Here is a 7188-nt window from a genome sequence, read left to right on the forward strand (position 1 = left end):
CTCGTGATTAACTCAGGCCAGAGAGCACCCGGCGGCAGGTGGCCTCACAGTCAGTTGGCGTTTCCTAACTCTTGTGCGCTCCCATTAGCCTCCAGCAAAAGAAGTCACCGATCGCCAGCAGTTTCGTCGTTTCTTCAAATTTAACACATTTGCGAACGGAATAAACGGAAACTTTTTTGGCAGAACTTTGGTCTGTTCGCCTTCTTTCTGTTCAGCTCATCGCCACAAAGAAGGCGGCCTCAGGTAAGCAGTAATTAAGCGCTAAAGAAATTGCCCGTTAAGCCTCATGCCGATTTTGTGCGCTCCAAGAAGGATTCCAAATCCTTTCCTAGTTCAGCTACCTGTGCACTCGTGATTAACTCAGGCCAGAGAGCACCCGGCGGCAGGTGGCGTCACAGTCAGTTGGCGTTTCCTAACTCTTGTGCGCTCCCATTAGCCTCCAGCAAAAGAAGTCACCGATCGCCAGCAGTTTCGTCGTTTCTTCAAATTTAACACATTTGCGAACGGAATAAACGGAAACTTTTTTGGCAGAACTTTGGTCTGTTCGCCTTCTTTCTGTTCAGCTCATCGCCACAAAGAAGGCGGCCTCAGGTAAGCAGTAATTAAGCGCTAAAGAAATGGCCCGTTAAGCCTCATGCCGATTTTGTGCGCTCCAAGAAGGATTCCAAATCCTTTCCTAGTTCAGCTACCTGTGCACTCGTGATTAACTCAGGCCAGAGAGCACCCGGCGGCAGGTGGCGTCACAGTCAGTTGGCGTTTCCTAACTCTTGTGCGCTCCCATTAGCCTCCAGCAAAAGAAGTCACCGATCGCCAGCAGTTTCGTCGTTTCTTCAAATTTAACACATTTGCGAACGGAATAAACGGAAACTTTTTTGGCAGAACTTTGGTCTGTTCGCCTTCTTTCTGTTCAGCTCATCGCCACAAAGAAGGCGGCCTCAGGTAAGCAGTAATTAAGCGCTAAAGAAATTGCCCGTTAAGCCTCATGCCGATTTTGTGCGCTCCAAGAAGGATTCCAAATCCTTTCCTAGTTCAGCTACCTGTGCACTCGTGATTAACTCAGGCCAGAGAGCACCCGGCGGCAGGTGGCCTCACAGTCAGTTGGCGTTTCCTAACTCTTGTGCGCTCCCATTAGCCTCCAGCAAAAGAAGTCACCGATCGCCAGCAGTTTCGTCGTTTCTTCAAATTTAACACATTTGCGAACGGAATAAACGGAAACTTTTTTGGCAGAACTTTGGTCTGTTCGCCTTCTTTCTGTTCAGCTCATCGCCACAAAGAAGGCGGCCTCAGGTAAGCAGTAATTAAGCGCTAAAGAAATGGCCCGTTAAGCCTCATGCCGATTTTGTGCGCTCCAAGAAGGATTCCAAATCCTTTCCTAGTTCAGCTACCTGTGCACTCGTGATTAAGTCAGGCCAGAGAGCACCCTGCGGCAGGTGGCCTCACAGTCAGTTGGCGTTTCCTAACTCTTGTGCGCTCCCATTAGCCTCCAGCAAAAGAAGTCACCGATCGCCAGCAGTTTCGTCGTTTCTTCAAATTTAACATATTTGCGAACGGAATAAACGGAAACTTTTTTGGCAGAACTTTGGTCTGTTCGCCTTCTTTCTGTTCAGCTCATCGCCACAAAGAAGGCGGCCTCAGGTAAGCAGTAATTAAGCGCTAAAGAAATTGCCCGTTAAGCCTCATGCCGATTTTGTGCGCTCCAAGAAGGATTCCCAATCCTTTCCTAGTTCAGCTACCTGTGCACTCGTGATTAACTCAGGCCAGAGAGCACCCGGCGGCAGGTGGCCTCACAGTCAGTTGGCGTTTCCTAACTCTTGTGCGCTCCCATTAGCCTCCAGCAAAAGAAGTCACCGATCGCCAGCAGTTTCGTCGTTTCTTCAAATTTAACACATTTGCGAACGGAATAAACGGAAACTTTTTTGGCAGAACTTTCGTCTGTTCGCCTTTTTTCTGTTCAGCTCATCGCCACAAAGAAGGCGGCCTCAGGTAAGCAGTAATTAAGCGCTAAAGAAATGGCCCGTTAAGCCTCATGCCGATTTTGTGCTCTCCAAGAAGGATTCCAAATCCTTTCCTAGTTCAGCTACCTGTGCACTCGTGATTAACTCAGGCCAGAGAGCACGCGGCGGCAGGTGGCGTCACAGCCAGTTGGCGTTTCCTAACTCTTGTGCGCTCCCATTAGCCTCCAGCAAAAGAAGTCACCGATCGCCAGCAGTTTCGTCGTTTCTTCAAATTTAACATATTTGCGAACGGAATAAACGGAAACTTTTTTGGCAGAACTTTGGTCTGTTCGCCTTCTTTCTGTTCAGCTCATCGCCACAAAGAAGGCGGCCTCAGGTAAGCAGTAATTAAGCGCTAAAGAAATTGCCCGTTAAGCCTCATGCCGATTTTGTGCGCTCCAAGAAGGATTCCCAATCCTTTCCTAGTTCAGCTACCTGTGCACTCGTGATTAACTCAGGCCAGAGAGCACCCGGCGGCAGGTGGCCTCACAGTCAGTTGGCGTTTCCTAACTCTTGTGCGCTCCCATTAGCCTCCAGCAAAAGAAGTCACCGATCGCCAGCAGTTTCGTCGTTTCTTCAAATTTAACACATTTGCGAACGGAATAAACGGAAACTTTTTTGGCAGAACTTTGGTCTGTTCGCCTTCTTTCTGTTCAGCTCATCGATACAAAGAAGGCGGCCTCAGGTAAGCAGTAATTAAGCGCTAAAGAAATGGCCCGTTAAGCCTCATGCCGATTTTGTGCTCTCCAAGAAGGATTCCAAATCCTTTCCTAGTTCAGCTACCTGTGCACTCGTGATTAACTCAGGCCAGAGAGCACCCGGCGGCAGGTGGCCTCACAGTCAGTTGGCGTTTCCTAACTCTTGTGCGCTCCCATTAGCCTCCAGCAAAAGAAGTCACCGATCGCCAGCAGTTTCGTCGTTTCTTCAAATTTAACACATTTGCGAACGGAATAAACGGAAACTTTTTTGGCAGAACTTTGGTCTGTTCGCCTTCTTTCTGTTCAGCTCATCGCCACAAAGAAGGCGGCCTCAGGTAAGCAGTAATTAAGCGCTAAAGAAATGGCCCGTTAAGCCTCATGCCGATTTTGTGCGCTCCAAGAAGGATTCCAAATCCTTTCCTAGTTCAGCTACCTGTGCACTCGTGATTAACTCAGGCCAGAGAGCACCCGGCGGCAGGTGGCCTCACAGTCAGTTGGCGTTTCCTAACTCTTGTGCGCTCCCATTAGCCTCCAGCAAAAGAAGTCACCGATCGCCAGCAGTTTCGTCGTTTCTTCAAATTTAACACATTTGCGAACGGAATAAACGGAAACTTTTTTGGCAGAACTTTGGTCTGTTCGCCTTCTTTCTGTTCAGCTCATCGCCACAAAGAAGGCGGCCTCAGGTAAGCAGTAATTAAGCGCTAAAGAAATTGCCCGTTAAGCCTCATGCCGATTTTGTGCGCTCCAAGAAGGATTCCAAATCCTTTCCTAGTTCAGCTACCTGTGCACTCGTGATTAACTCAGGCCAGAGAGCACCCGGCGGCAGGTGGCCTCACAGTCAGTTGGCGTTTCCTAACTCTTGTGCGCTCCCATTAGCCTCCAGCAAAAGAAGTCACCGATCGCCAGCAGTTTCGTCGTTTCTTCAAATTTAACACATTTGCGAACGGAATAAACGGAAACTTATTTGGCAGAACTTTGGTCTGTTCGCCTTCTTTCTGTTCAGCTCATCGCCACAAAGAAGGCGGCCTCAGGTAAGCAGTAATTAAGCGCTAAAGAAATTGCCCGTTAAGCCTCATGCCGATTTTGTGCGCTCCAAGAAGGATTCCAAATCCTTTCCTAGTTCAGCTACCTGTGCACTCGTGATTAACTCAGGCCAGAGAGCACCCGGCGGCAGGTGGCGTCACAGTCAGTTGGCGTTTCCTAACTCTTGTGCGCTCCCATTAGCCTCCAGCAAAAGAAGTCACCGATCGCCAGCAGTTTCGTCGTTTCTTCAAATTTAACACATTTGCGAACGGAATAAACGGAAACTTTTTTGGCAGAACTTTGGTCTGTTCGCCTTCTTTCTGTTCAGCTCATCGCCACAAAAAAGGCGGCCTCAGGTAAGCAGTAATTAAGCGCTAAAGAAATGGCCCGTTAAGCCTCATGCCGATTTTGTGCGCTCCAAGAAGGATTCCAAATCCTTTCCTAGTTCAGCTACCTGTGCACTCGTGATTAACTCAGGCCAGAGAGCACCCGGCGGCAGGTGGCGTCACAGTCAGTTGGCGTTTCCTAACTCTTGTGCGCTCCCATTAGCCTCCAGCAAAAGAAGTCACCGATCGCCAGCAGTTTCGTCGTTTCTTCAAATTTAACACATTTGCGAACGGAATAAACGGAAACTTTTTTGGCAGAACTTTGGTCTGTTCGCCTTCTTTCTGTTCAGCTCATCGCCACAAAGAAGGTGGCCTCAGGTAAGCAGTAATTAAGCGCTAAAGAAATGGCCCGTTAAGCCTCATGCCGATTTTGTGCGCTCCAAGAAGGATTCCAAATCCTTTCCTAGTTCAGCTACCTGTGCACTCGTGATTAACTCAGGCCAGAGAGCACCCGGCGGCAGGTGGCGTCACAGTCAGTTGGCGTTTCCTAACTCTTGTGCGCTCCCATTAGCCTCCAGCAAAAGAAGTCACCGATCGCCAGCAGTTTCGTCGTTTCTTCAAATTTAACACATTTGCGAACGGAATAAACGGAAACTTTTTTGGCAGAACATTCGTCTGTTCGCCTTCTTTCTGTTCAGCTCATCGCCACAAAGAAGGCGGCCTCAGGTAAGCAGTAATTAAGCGCTAAAGAAATGGCCCGTTAAGCCTCATGCCGATTTTGTGCGCTCCAAGAAGGATTCCAAATCCTTTCCTAGTTCAGCTACCTGTGCACTCGTGATTAACTCAGGCCAGAGAGCACCCGGCGGCAGGTGGCCTCACAGTCAGTTGGCGTTTCCTAACTCTTGTGCGCTCCCATTAGCCTCCAGCAAAAGAAGTCACCGATCGCCAGCAGTTTCGTCGTTTCATCGAATTTAACACATTTGCGAACGGAATAAACGGAAACTTTTTTGGCAGAACTTTGGTCTGTTCGCCTTCTTTCTGTTCAGCTCATCGCCACAAAGAAGGCGGCCTCAGGTAAGCAGTAATTAAGCGCTAAAGAAATGGCCCGTTAAGCCTCATGCCGATTTTAGCGCACTCGAAAAAGGATTCCTAAATCCGTTCCTGGTTCAGCTACCTGTGCATCGTCATAAACTAAGCGCAGCTAATACTCTGCTGTAGGTGGTGTCACAGGCGCTTGCCGTTTCCTAACTGTAAAGCGCAACCATTTGATCTCCAGCAAAAAGAGTCACGGATCACCAGCACTTTCGTGGTTTCGTGAAATTTCACACCTTTGAGGCCAGGATAACAACAACCTTTATTTGTCAGTGTTTTCGTGAATTCGCTTTCATTCTATTCAGCTCACAGTCACAACGAAGGAGTCCGTATATATATATGAAACGCTAAGGAAATGGCATGTTAAGCCTCACGTCGAGTGTTTTGCACTCGGTTAAGGATTCCTAAACACGTTCCTGGTTTGGCCATATGTGCACTCGTCATTTACGCAGCGAATTCCAGTGGGCAGGTGGCGTCACAGGCGCTTGACAGTTGCTACCGCTAGTGGGCTGCCATTACACTCGTCGATAAAAGGTCGCCGTTGGCGGTGACGTTAATCGTTTGAGTCAATTTTGCTGATTTGGGACCAGAATAAATGAAAACTTTGTCGGATTTTTTACTTCACCTTGATTCTATAGAGCTTACACTCTACGATGGAGGCCGCAGGAAGGTAGAAATTAAGCTCTAATGAAATGGCCCGTTAGGACTCACGTCGTGTTTCTTGGACTCAATGAATTCCTAAATACATTTGGTTGGGGCATCCTGCACCTGTCATTAACTCAGGCAACGACATCCGATCACGGGTGGTGTCCAGATACGCGTTGTTTATTCATATCAAGCAGCTTTATTGGGGCCACTTGCATTTTGCGTAATTTTCGACGCCTTGTCTTATATTTAGCCCATAGCCGCGGCCAAAAAAGCCGAAGGCGGACAAAATTTACGTTCGAATAGAATAGTACGTCCACTGCGATCCCCACTTTTCTGTACTTGGGAATAGTGAAATCCCAAAGAAAGTCCTGGTTAACTCACCTTTGCGCTCCTCAACCTGTCGGCAATGTAAGCCGTGAGGTGGCGTCCCAGACGGATGCTGAGAGCTCTAGAGCATACTTACGCATTGAAACCAGACGACAATAGCCGAACACATGCAGTTTCGAGATACGCGGTGTTTATTAATGTCACGCAGCTTTATTTGGGTCACTTGCATTTTCCGTACTTTTCGACACATTGTCCTATATTTTGCCCACAGCCGCTACCAAAGAAGCCGAAGGCACACAACATTTACACTTTAACGAAATAGTACGTCGAGTGTGATCCCCACTTTGCTTCGCTTGGGAATAGTGAAATCCCAAGGAAAGTCCTGGTTAACTCACCTTTGCGCTCTTCAACCTGTCGGCGATGTAAGCCGTGAGGTGGCGTCCCAGACGGATGCTGCGAGCTCTAGAGCATACTTACGCATTCAAATCTATCAGACGACAAAAGCCAATCGCATGCAGTTTCGACGTACGCGGTATTTATTAATGTCATGCAGCTTTATTTGGGCCACTTGAATTTTCCGTAATTTTCGACACCTTGTCTTATGTTTGGCCCACAGCCGCTACCAAAGAAGCCGAAGGCACACAAAATTTACACTTTAATTAAATAGTACGTCGAGTGTGATCCCCACTTTGCTTCCCTTGGGAATAGTGAAATCCCAAGGAAAGTCCTGGTTAACTCACCTTTGCGCTCTTCAACCTGTCGGCGATGTAAGCCGTGAGGTGGCGTCCCAGACGGATGCTGCGAGCTCTAGAGCATACTTACGCATTCAAATCTATCAGACGACAAAAGCCAATCGCATGCAGTTTCGACGTACGCGGTATTTATTGATGTCATGCAGCTTTATTTGGGCCACTTGAATTTTCCGTAACATTCGGCACATTGTCGTGTATTTAGCCCACAGCCGCTGCTAAAGAAGCCGAAGGCACACAAAATTTACACTTTAATGAAATAGTACGTCGAGTGTGATCCCCACTTTGCTTCCCTTGGGAATAGTGAAATCCCAAGGAAAGTCCTGGCTAA

This window comes from Amblyomma americanum, chromosome 9 (genome assembly GCF_052857255.1).
Source record: "Amblyomma americanum isolate KBUSLIRL-KWMA chromosome 9, ASM5285725v1, whole genome shotgun sequence".
NCBI lineage: Eukaryota > Metazoa > Arthropoda > Arachnida > Ixodida > Ixodidae > Amblyomma > Amblyomma americanum.